We start from the raw sequence: 12832 nt of genomic DNA, 5'->3' as shown, positions 1-12832 counted from the left end.
AGAAATATTTTACATCAAAAATATGAATATATGTTCTATATATTATTTCCACTGTCTCGCAAAAAAAGAAAATAAAGGAAATTTTTTGCTAACATAAGAATTATAGAAAATTTGTAAATGATAGATATATTTAACAAATATATATCTATATTTATTTATGAGTGCATATTTTTATTTGACTCGTAGAAAGTTTATGATTTTAACGTGTTTCATATAACTTTCCCTCACGCAAATATCGCGTAATGAATTATTATGGATTCTTACAGAATCCATTTATCGCGTTAGTCGATCTGCACATTCAAATCGATAGTGCATTGTAATCACGTCTGCCTAGTTAGCCCCCTTAATCAAAATGTAACAAATAAATTATATAATAATGCGCTATTTATGCGCTCTCTAAACCTATAAGAAAAAATTTTGCGCTCGTTTTGTTTAACTACAAACAATTATTTTTAATTGAGTAGAAGGAGGGAGGCTGCCAGTGAGCTTTTCAACATGTTAATCACAAGCAATTTTGAAAAACTTGTGAGATGTGTAAGCGAATTAGTGGATCTTTCATTCGTCGTAAGAGGAAATTCCAATGAGTGCAACGCAAAAATAATCTAAAAATAATAGCGCATAAATCATAGACATATTATATACATATTTAATTTATCAAGTTTTACAGTTTGAGATTAATTAGGCGTGGATGTCTTTATTCATCGTAAAAGAAAAGTCTCTTAAGAGATGCAGCGGAAATATCGAAATCATCTTAAAATAATAATGCATAATATGTTAAATAATCCAACTTTTGAATTTTTAAGTTATAAAAGAAAGAAGAGTTATAAAAGAATATTACTGCTTGTATTAAGAGGGAAGTCCTTTAAGGATGCGATGCAAAAATCGAAATTACTTTGATGTCAGTGTATAATTAGTACATAAATCTTGTATATTTGTTTCTTCAGAATCGCTTGTGATTAACATATGAGAAGCTTACTGGCAGCCTATCCCCTCTCCACCATTAAGAATAATTTAGCGCGTAAATAGCGTATTATTTTATAATATATATTCGTTAAATTTTGATCAAGTAGAAGCTTATAGCTAGTCAGACGTATTGCAATCTGCTGTTCGTAGTACAAGGGGATCCTCGGTGGAGGAAGCGGGCCGGGAGGGGCTCGGGTGGACTCCTACCTACGGGGTCTCCACCACAGGCGCTCCTTTCGGTCCGCGATGGATGGGTGGCGAGGCGGCGGGACTTCGGGGATGGCAACATTCCCGGGTCCTGGCCCTACCTGCCCTCTAGTGGGGCGCGGGGGAGAGGAGATCCGACACCTCGGTGATGAAAACCCCCTCCCCTCCACGCCGGGGACAGCCGCACGCCCGTGCGAAAGCAACTCCGAAAGGGAGGGTGGCGGATGGGAATGGTGTCCCTTATTCTTATTCATCCGCCACAAGTTAGGTCTTTGACCAGTCAGGTCAGGCACGAGGGGGCCCAAGGACGTTATGCTTTGCGATTCCCAGGGGCTCCTCACATACCTAAGTGCCGAGAGGGACACCCGGGGGGGTTTTAGCCCGTAGGAGTCCGGCATAACCGCCTGCCCCGCCCCGGGGGCAGGGGTATCCTATGAGGATTTCCCCCTTGTTAAAAAAAAAAGTACAAGGGAATCCTATAGCGAAGGCCGAACTTCCTCGATGTCGATAATGTCAACATTTCTAATTCTGTTTTCTCTATATCTGTTCTTGTCTAACTATAGATATCTGTTTTTGTCCGATCGCTGTGTGCCATCTCTCGCTACATGCAATACTGCTTATCCTATCAACCTGCATGTACTTTTGCACATATAAAAGTTAAAAGCATGCAACTTTTTTTCTAGGCTTTTATCTTAGTTGGTATTGCACGATATTGTTCTTCAATGTTTTCTCTAGAGAGCTTGTATCTCATTTTGTATATATAAACTGCAGTATTTGTATAAGCAATTATTGTCGTCACAGTGACAGCTCTATGTGCCCAAATTTTTAATTTTTTTTCCGTTTTTTGATATAAAATCGACCCTAGAGCCTTCTACATTTTTTGCAATTCCGTAAAGCCAATTAAAAGTTGTATGCTTTTAACTAAATGTCGGTAATTACTGCCACTATAGGATCCCCTTTGCCATAATTTAATGTAGATTGCATTAGAACACATACTCATTAAAAATGAATAAGAAATTGCTTCACAGATATTGTTCCACAGAATTATCGCTGTTTATCACCAATAATACATGCGTCGATGGCCAATTAATTACAGTTTGTATTCCGATATATTCCGCACAAATCGTCTCGCATTTATCGCAGCACGAAGAAAACACTATTTCTTCCTGCTGAGAAAATACTTTCACTTACGTTTGTAAATAGTTTATAATTTTATTATAATTCCTACTCTCTAAAGTTTTTCGAGTAAAAATTTGACTCTTGGCTTGAGTGAATGCACTATCAACTCTTCACAGTGTGACTTTACACTCATTTTCGCTCGAAGCGAGTGAAATCTGTGACTCGAACTACACGAGTGAAAATATCCTTAATTATTCTCTCGAAAATTGAAGTGAATTGTGGCATTCTGGTTCCGAACATCTCGGATCGAGTGAAAACTTGAACGTGACTCACAATCAGTTGAGTAGCCCGCGCAAGAGACGTGACGTGTTACAGTGTCGGGGTTACGTGTATATTTGTGTTTGTCTACCTAAAAATTTCGAACAATTGTGGATTAGTGCGTGGATTTTGTGAATATCGTGTTAAAAGACGAACATGTTTCCTAAGGTTCATATAACCTCACCACACGGCATTTCTACCTGTTATTTTAGAACGTTGATTAGGTTAATTTACTAAGGCCTCCCGTAAAACTGTCCGTCGCCGCCGCGGCGCCGACGACGAGGGTGCAGCTGGTCAGTTGATCGCCCAGGGCGTCCAGTATCGCCTGCACGAAGTTCTCCATGTAATGCTGCTGAAAGACCTTGACGGCCTTCCACAGGCCCGAGGTGCCCGGGTTTTGACCCTCGTGCCTCGTACACCCGGGTGCTCACCGTCAGGCTCGTCACCGACGTCGCAGTTATGCTCGCATGGTGGTGATTCCGCGGGCGCAGATCGTAGCCGCGATGGCCTTGCGGGCCTCCCAGTGGACGGGATTATCGTGCATCGCGTCCTGATGCCGACGAAGAGCCTCCTCCTCGCGCGCAACCGCAACTCGCGGCTTCCCGATTCGTTTTTCCTTAAATTAACTATTAGTTAGTTTACCAATAGGTTGGAACAACCGGGCCTTAGCAAATTAACCTAACCAACGTTCTAAAATAACAGGTAGAAATGCTATGTGGTGAGCGTTAGGAAACATGTTCGCCTTTTAAGTAAAACTTTACTCTAAGAACGAATGAACAGCAAAATTAGACACCTGAAGAAAGCACTCTGATCGAGTGCAATTTCTCACTCAAATACACGAGTCAAATTTCGCTCGAGCGCGCGAGTGATCTAATCACTCGACAAACCGAGTCAATATTCACTCAATAGAGAAGTGGGGGACATTGATACGATTTTTTTCAAGAGTTAAATAAATAAATTTGCAGATAGATTAAGATAAATGTAATAGGTTAAATTTAAAGGCTTGTCCTTTTACGTGTTTTGATTGCCTTTTTGCTGTAGGTTAATAATAAGAAATGTTATAACATTTTTTGTAAAAAATAAAATTCGTATCAATGTGCCTCATATGCGGGGTACAATGATACGGGAATGGGGCACTTTGATTCTTAGTGATCTATATTAATATTATTCAGAAATAAATTGGATTATTATTAAAACAAGCTATGTTTATTGTATATAGTATTTATTTATACGGAATTAACAATTATTTCGAAAATAAAAATACAAGAATCTGTTTTTTTTAATCACTTACGTAGTAGTCTAATAATTAGAAATACAAAATAACTCAAATCACATCTTTGAAAAACATTTGAACACAAAAGTAATTTATCTTATCACATAGAATAATTATTGTTAAACTCTTCTAAAGAGTTAATAATTATCAACATACATGTTTTTTAAATATTTTAATTAATTTTTTTAGAAGTTATAAGAAGATAATAGATCAAGTTTACAGTTTACGGCATCTTCATCAATATAGACCTTATCGGTCTTTTTTTGATACGTTCTTACCATTTTCGTCTAAAATAAAATGAAAATATCTTACTTAATACTATAAACCACATAGATACATATTGATATGTATCAAAGTGCCCCTGCCCCGGATGGTATCAATGCGTTTCCCGGGGCTCCTTCAACGTGTGCCGAGAGGGAGAACCGTGTGGTTTTAGTCGGTAGGCCATAGTACATGTATGGAATCCGGCACTCCCCTCACTCCTCTCCCCGGAGGGTGAGAGGGGTCTTTCCCCCTGTTAAACGGGGGGGCTACTGGGTAAACTGGGTTTATTGCCCGGGATCCCAGTAGTAGATTTCCATACGTAAAAAAAAAAAGCGCCCCACGAGTCAGTGTACGAATCTACCCCACAGCGTCATACATAATAATTGTTATTTGTGTAACAAGTGCGGGAAGTTGAGAATGGAATTGCGAGTGGAATTTCTCGCGTGGGAAATTGGCTATTTGTCGCACAGATGGCGCGCGCGGAATGGGCCACTTTCCACGCACGTGTGATATAATAGTTATTTGTGTAACAAGTGCTGTAAGTTGGAAATTGGACGTGCGGAGTGGACGCACGAGCCGGAGGCGAGTTTCAACAATTATTGCAACTTATGAACGATCATTGGGAACTTTTTAATAGTGATAATGAGATATCTTGAGATATTATGCTAATATCGGCCGTAAAGTAACGAGTTATTTTACAGGTACAGGTATAATTAGTTTTTAAATTATTAATAAATATATCGATCAGTTCCTATGATCTTGACCTTGACATATATTAGGTCACATCACATATAAAGGTCACCCTCCTGAGTAACCTTCAAAGGATTTTAGCCGTCGCTCGTTCTTTATTAAAAAATTATCAATAAAAGAAGTTTGAAAAATATAATAGTTTATTTTCAGTAAGTGTACTGAAAGACATAAATAACTAAATATAATAATAATATTAAGAGAAATAAAACTGTTATGATACTTCTGAAGTTAGCACCGCAATTTTGGAATTTTGATATATTGTTCTGTTAGTTGGATCGAGACATTTTTAATTTTAAATATTTTTTTTTTAATCTAAAGTTTTTTTTGGAGTTCTGCATGATTAGCACCTCAAGAGTTCTGAAGATTATTTTATTATGAATCATATCGCTTAAAGTAAAATTTAAAGAGTTCTTGTCGATTCTGTTAGCTGGATCGAGAAATTGAATCCCGAATAAAAAATCGGCACCCCAAAACTTCAAACCGTTGTTTTTTGGGTTAAATCGCTAGAACTATTTCTCTTACTTATCAAGAACTCAAGAATTCTTTGAGGAAGAGCCAAAACTCCATTAATTATATCAAAATTCCAAAATTGCGGTGCTAACTACACAGAGGTCGTTATGATATACAATCAAATTAGTATAAAACTGCTATTTACGATCCGAGCTTGGATCTTAGTAGTCTAATACTATTTTCTGTGTATATATATTATACATACCTACTCATACTTTCCAACATAGTAAACTGCGCGCCGATTTTTTGTTGGACTTAAAACACATTATTGTGGGAACATTAAAATTTTCTCCCACCTTTTCCTCCCTCTAATTAAATTGATTCGATTTAACTTTGATGCTATAAGCGTCTATAATATAATAACTGAAAAGAATTTATTGCAAAAAATATTACCTTAGCTAGGTTCAAACCAATAAATGACTAATATGTGTATGTGAAAATGACTAATATGTGGAAATAGTACATGTATGAGTAACGGAGGGGATTCCCGCCTCTCCTCCTACATCATCATCCTAAAACAATCTAACCCAACCTATATTACTATAACAATATCTTTTTGGCGATTCTTATGAGAAAGTTACTGGTAACTATTTAGATTAACGTACCTCTCTCCAATGACTTTAACCTTGACATACGTTGTCAAGGGTATTACTCTGAGTAACGTACAAAAGATTTTAACCGTTGTTTGTTGTTTATTAAAAAGTTATTAACAAATGTAACTAAAAAATATAACAGTTTGTGTCAATACTAAGGGAAGTAATTTGCTGATATGTGTGTATATGTAGACAGTACCGCCCCTCTCCTGCAAGCAGGGGTGCGTGGGTGAGAGTGGACCTCGGTTTGCGTGGAAAGTTGAAAACCTGAACCATACAATGATAGACCTTGTTTCGTTCTATAAGCAGGGCGGAGCGGAGATCTCGCTTTGCGTGGAAAGTTGAAAATCTGAACCATACAGTAGACTTTGCCCTGTAAATACAAGGGTGGGATAAGGTGCAGGACCTAGCTTCGCGTGGTTCTCTAGAACAGCATATTATATGATACAAGTCAATCAGTGATTTTTTTAAATGATTAGACCTTGCCTTTAATTCTTCCTTGGATCCAAATGTAAAAACCAATCGTAATAAAGAATTATAAGCGCTCATTGAGCTGTTTTATCCGCTGAAGAACCAGCTATTGGAACTCACTTCTTCCACGGTAAGAAATTCAACTAACGCTCTTGTTTAGTTACGCATATCTGAAACACACACTAGTTCGATATGCTCGTATAACACACTCACGTAAATAATCACAACATTCAACGTAGTGCAACTATTAGAGACTTCAAGTAACAACTCATAGCGAATTCGGGCGCTTGCACTAGTGCACACTGAGTGCGCACTAAGGCTTGTTCTTAATCAATTGTTATATTTACAGATCATCTTAAATACTTATTAGTTACTGTAAAATGATTTGTACAGCATCCATATAGAAATTACAGATTGTTTTATTGGCTAAAAAGTTTTTAAACGTGTATTTAAGCGACTTTAAATATAAGAATTAGATTATAAACAAGCCTTAGTGCGCACTCAGTGTGCACTAGTGCAAGCGTCCGAATTCGCTATCAGTGAAACGCAAAATTTTCTATGGCGCCAGATTCAAAAGAAAAAAAATTAGGAGGCATTACTTTCATCCAACCTTCGTATATGTCAAGGTGAATCATAGGAGCTGGGTCCCCTATTCGACTATATTTACCAAATCTTCTCTTAATTAAAATTTATTTTTTTAAAGTCTGAAATTTTACGTATTTTTATAAAATTTTTATAAAATTATAAAATATGTAAGCCGAAAAAAAAACATTCTTTGACATTTGATACAGTTAATAAGCCAAATATATGTTTCTTTTTGCAGTATACTTTACCGTATTTTTAATATTTTATTTGCTAATTCCATTGATACCAAGAATCTTGGATATTGTAATTCCGCTGAATGAGTTATGGCCATTGGCATATGTATATTTGGCTGAATACAAAGTGAACAAAGAGAAGTATTATTACCCAATCATATTCCACACATACGTTACAAGTATAACTACAATAACAATTTTGTTCACTATCGATACCACGTATATAGTATGTGTGTTGCATGCTTGCAGTCTATTTACAGCTATCAGGTGAGTAAAATTAAATACAAGATCGTATTCCTTCTATATCTTTTACAAATATGTTTTTAAGAGAGAATTTACAATTTACTCATTTTTGAACGAATAAACTTAAAGAATATGTCGGTACAAAAATTGCGCGCTAATTTATAATGTTGCATTTCAAAGCCAGTGTCTTGAAAACATTACTGGCGAGGCAGACATTAAAATCGACGATGGCGAGAAAATACATAGACGCATTATCATCTAGAAATTTTCATGGAGAAACACGGTTCTGCCGGGAAAAGTTACTGTGAATTAATGACGTGCTTGAAAAAACATCAACTTGCATTAGAGTCTGTACCACGTGAAATTCTGTCGTTCATAACAACAGTGGCTTTAAAAATTTTAATGAAATGGCTTAATCGTTTAATCTAACACTCATTCGATCATTTATATTAAATCATTTTATCCGATCTCCTTTCTAGACATGCTCAGATACTGGACTCCATGTTCACTCACGTGACATTTCTTCTTCTATTTCTGAATGTGATGCTTTTGAGTGTGATGGGAATACAAGTAAGGGTCTAAGAAGCACATGGGTCATGTCTGCACGGAAAAAAATGATGTTGTATCAACAGCATCATTTTTTGTATCAACAGCATCAGTGTTATTGAGATAAAATTTATTGATGCAACATCAACATTAATGAACAAAAAACATCACATAATTGTTTTAATAATTTAAATATTTGGTCTAATAATATCTAATTGAATTAACTATTTATGCTTGTGACAGAGCCCGTGACGTCAACTTTATTTTTTTTCCGTGTGTGTAAAAAATATTAGTTTATAACGGAATATTTAAATTTTGCAGCTTATCAATAACTGGAACACACTGAAGAGGTAATAAGATACGTTTTTGTAACTTGTGCTGTGTTTACTCATCTCGTATGTATGTGTATTCCTATGGACAATTGCTAATAGATCAGAGCACAGAAATTTTCAACAAAACGTGAGGATACAATTTTTTAGTTCTTTAATTTTTCTTAGATGTGTGTGAAAATAAGAAAAATTTTTAAGATGTTGCGGTATTTAATTTCATAATATTCTTCTAACATTTTTAGTCAAATTTTTGAAGTTTTTCTGACTTTTTCAAAATAATTTTCGAAAAAATTTTTAGAGAAATATATGTATCTCGATAGTATTAAATTTTCAATCGTTTTTGCAAAGTTATAATTTTATAATGCCAATTAATGTTGAAATAAATGCCAGTTGATGTTGAAATCCAATTAAGTTAACTGTGATATGCAAAAAAGTTTTTTCGAAACAGCGAATCTTTAAACGGCAATGCACTCGTTGTTTCTTTCTAATACACGTCATGGAAATTTACCGTATATAATTATAAATGACTCATGTTATTGATAAAAAATAAATTATACCATGCATTTTATCTGTTTTAGGTACAGTTCAAGATGGTATGCATTTTCCATAAAAAGTAGAATATTAATAAGTGTACTTCTTTATAGAAGTCTCATTCCATGTACGCTCACGGCTGGAAAGATGTTCGTTATGTCCATGACTATGTGCAGTTCGGTACGTTTAATTTATATACGGAAAAAATATATTATATGATTTATTTACGTAACATATACTTACATATTGTAATGGCATTCAATTTTAAGGTGTTGCAAACTGCCATGTCGTATTTCACGGCCTTTTTATCCGTAAGATAAAAAGAAGATATTGCAATTATGTATATTATCGAAAAGTTATCGTATTAGAAAAGTTATCGTATTTAGAAAAGTCATTAGCAGTCATTGTGTTTTTTTATTAAAGATGTATTTGTCATAATAAAACGACATATTTAAAAAATACGAATAATATATGTGTACTTTCTGTCCAAAAAAAACTGTAGAAAAAGATTTTTCAGTTACAAATAAAAAGTTATAGAAAATGTTTTTGTACATATTATACAGGGTATCTAACAAGTAACCGACTAACTGAAAGGTGATAGTAGATTGGATCCAATTGAAAAGAAAAGTCATGTATCATTTTAACTCAAACATCTGAGCGAATGAGCGCATGAGAAGCGATAGGCCGAACTAGGTAGGAATAACGTAAAATGGCTCAGTTGGTAGATGTCTTAACAACGGTGAGCATCATCTGATGATAGCGAGAGGTGGACCATAGTTTTTCGACACGCGGTCGTATACTTGACTCCTCTTCTCGCTATCAGATAATGCTCATCTACTGCTTCTCATGCGCTCATTCGCTCAGACCTTTGAGTTAATTACTCAATAACTATTGCAAATTTTGCAAAATGGTATATGACTTTTCTTTTCAGTTTAACTCAATCTATCATTACCTTTCGATTGATCAGTTAGACTTGTTAGACACCCTGTGGATATATTCATTGATGTGCGTAAACCTAGTATTTTCGTTCGCCTTGTAAAAGATTTATAATTTTAATGTGTCTCAAATAATTTTCCCTCACGTGCCCGAAAGTCCGTAACGAGCTGTTATGATGCGAAGGCGGTGTTCCTTATCGATCGATTAAATAACTACCTTTCACTGTAAAAATGAAACGTTTTTAAACGTTTCCTGACAACCTGCAATCATCATAACAATATATTGTTTTTGTTATTGTCGCTCGATCTATTTTCCTACAATTTTTTTCAAATTTAACAAGAATGAGGCACAACTTTTTCATTTAAAAGTTGCAAATATGCGACATTGACCGATGTACTACACGAGAAATAAATCTTTTGTCGTAAATCGCGACAGCCGAAGATATAGTCTATCATGTTTCCAATAAAAAAGGGGTCTCTGATTTAAAAATCCAATAAAACTGGGGAGATATAAAAAGCGTCTTAAGAAATAATGCGTTATTTTTGGCGCATAAATAATGAACTTTTGCAAATATAAAGTTGTTCATTATTGCTGTTGCAAAAGATATTTGTAACCTTATAATAAATGTTAGTTAACGTCTCACTTTAAGAATATGCCCGGTATTCATAGTCTGCAAATCTTATATATAAGATCGTCTTAAGTTTATCTTTTGATACTCCGTAGCCAATGAAACGAGTCGTTCAGCATCTAAAGATAAACTTAAGACGATCTTAAATATAAGATCTGACTATGAATATCGTGGCCTGTTACCTTTTATCGAAACTTATATCTTTATATGTTTACCACGTCCTGTTTCTTTAAAAACCCCGAGACATTTGACGCGTTAATCGATACGGTGTCTCCGCGCACTTCGTGACACCGAGAATATGAAATAATAATACGAGGTATCTTCAAAGCTTTAAAACATACAGAGATATTATTACAAATTCTATTTATTCGTACGGTTTTTTCTGGCGTGTATTTTATATTGATGTCGCTGCCATACGGCGCACCTTTTTAAGTATATTCCCATAGAATAATTTATTTTTCGGATATTTTTCGCAATAATTTCTTTACAGTTTTTTAAATAATTAAATCGTATAGATTTAATTCCGGGGAGGGAAAGGTATTAATGTTCCAACGATAGCTGTGTTTCAAGTCCGACAAATAATCGGCGCGCAGTTTATTAAGTTGGAATATATGTATATACGTATATACAAATTCGTTACTTCTGTAACTATTAATTCTCTATTTGCGCACCACGTACCGCGCTTGACTCGTATCGCCGTTTTTTAATTAATTTATTGACGTTTCATGAGTCTAATGATATATTTAAATATTTTCCGTAATCAGTTTTAGTCCATCCATTTTAAGGCAACAAATCTACGAGATGTAATATTTTTATAGTATAATTTATTGTCGTAATTCGACATGTTTCAAGATACAATGGCTCTATATTTGACTAATCGTATAGATTCGTTTTACCACAATAAAAAAAAATCTAACTCACCAATCCGATGCGCAACGGACAGAGTTATTCAGCCACGTAGCTACGGTGATACTGTAACGCTATTACTTGAATCACTTACTTGAATTACGATACGATTTCACGTTTTCACTCGGCCCTCTTTCCGCTCTTCGAAAAGAATCCGGGATAGTCGCACGACAATTCCGGCACAGCGCGTTCGAAGCACGACACGAGATATGCCGCGTAAATGAACGCCACATTCGATAGTCCAGATATATGGCGGAGCCATCACTTTATTTGCGACAAAACTGCAAATCACTCACAATTGCCGTACCTTCGCGCCTCGACGTCTCCGCCTCGATTCGAGCGAACGATTCGTGCGACACATTTATTTACGACACTTATTGATACACTTGCAAATTATTGAGCGCGTCCGTCGATTTTCCCGCGAACAAGGAGCGGGAGTACCAATCACACGAACGAGCGCGTTCCGAATAACAGCACCCATAGCACGGAGCACAGCGACGGGCGCGCGGAGCACAAACACTTTCACACCTGTCCGAAATTTATCGGAAGAATGACTGACTGAGTAATATCCGCAGGTGACGGTACTCCGAGCGTCGACGAAACCAAGTAACAAGGCCGTCTCGCCGATGGAAACAATCGTCCGCGCGCCGACTTTGAACGTACGCTGCTCCGAAGTCGACGGATTCATTCAACGGTCGCGCCTAATATAGTACGACTGGTAACGCTGCGGTATCGCGATTGCCGAGTGCCGCACCGCGCGCCGCGCCGTCACGGCGGCTCGGAGCGACCAAACGTGATTGGCCGGATCCGGGGGCTCGATTCGCGCGGAGCCAATCGCGTTCGACGGCTCTCCCGACTGTGCGGCGGCAGCGGCGCGCGCAAGTAATACTTTACTCCGACTCGTTCAATGTCGGTACGAGACGCAGTGAGACGTTGTCGCTTGTGTAATTTCTTTCTCGTGAACGAAAAGAAATCCGGTGCTACAGAATGTGTGTGTTGCAAGCTGAACGTACGCCGAATATTCCGTTCCTTCTCACGTCAACTGCAACGAGTGGGATGCCGTTGCTGCGAGCAAAATGAACGCCGAATGCCGTGTTGGACGCTGTACGTATCACCCTCTCGGCTCCCGCTGTGATTTGGCGGGGCTCTTGCAGCTATAGTGCACCGTGATCGGTGAGTAAATTGTGCATGAGGATGAGAAACATAAATGATTCGAAGCGCGATACATCCGACGATTCGAATCTTAATAGAATCGTTTTTCCGCGTGCGTCGCGTGAATGAGACGATATATATAACTTCGGAATTCGTGTCTCTTGCCTCCGTTTCGATTTCTACTTCGAATGAGTGAATCGCGCGGAAAGACGCTTCGGTGAATATAGCTTGAATCTTTCGTTAAGCGCGGGAATTAATAATCAATTGAGTAATTA

At 36.9% G+C, this 12832-nt stretch overlaps 1 pseudogene; it reads left to right on the top strand.

Annotated features, from left to right (window-relative positions):
* Window positions 1-128: 128 nt before the first annotated feature.
* Window positions 129-9544, top strand: LOC139822848 (odorant receptor Or2-like; annotated as a pseudogene).
* Window positions 9545-12832: the final 3288 nt, after the last annotated feature.

Source organism: Temnothorax longispinosus, chromosome 12 (assembly GCF_030848805.1).
Source record: "Temnothorax longispinosus isolate EJ_2023e chromosome 12, Tlon_JGU_v1, whole genome shotgun sequence".
Classification (NCBI taxonomy): domain Eukaryota; kingdom Metazoa; phylum Arthropoda; class Insecta; order Hymenoptera; family Formicidae; genus Temnothorax; species Temnothorax longispinosus.
This window is presented reverse-complemented; position numbering and strand designations above follow the sequence as displayed.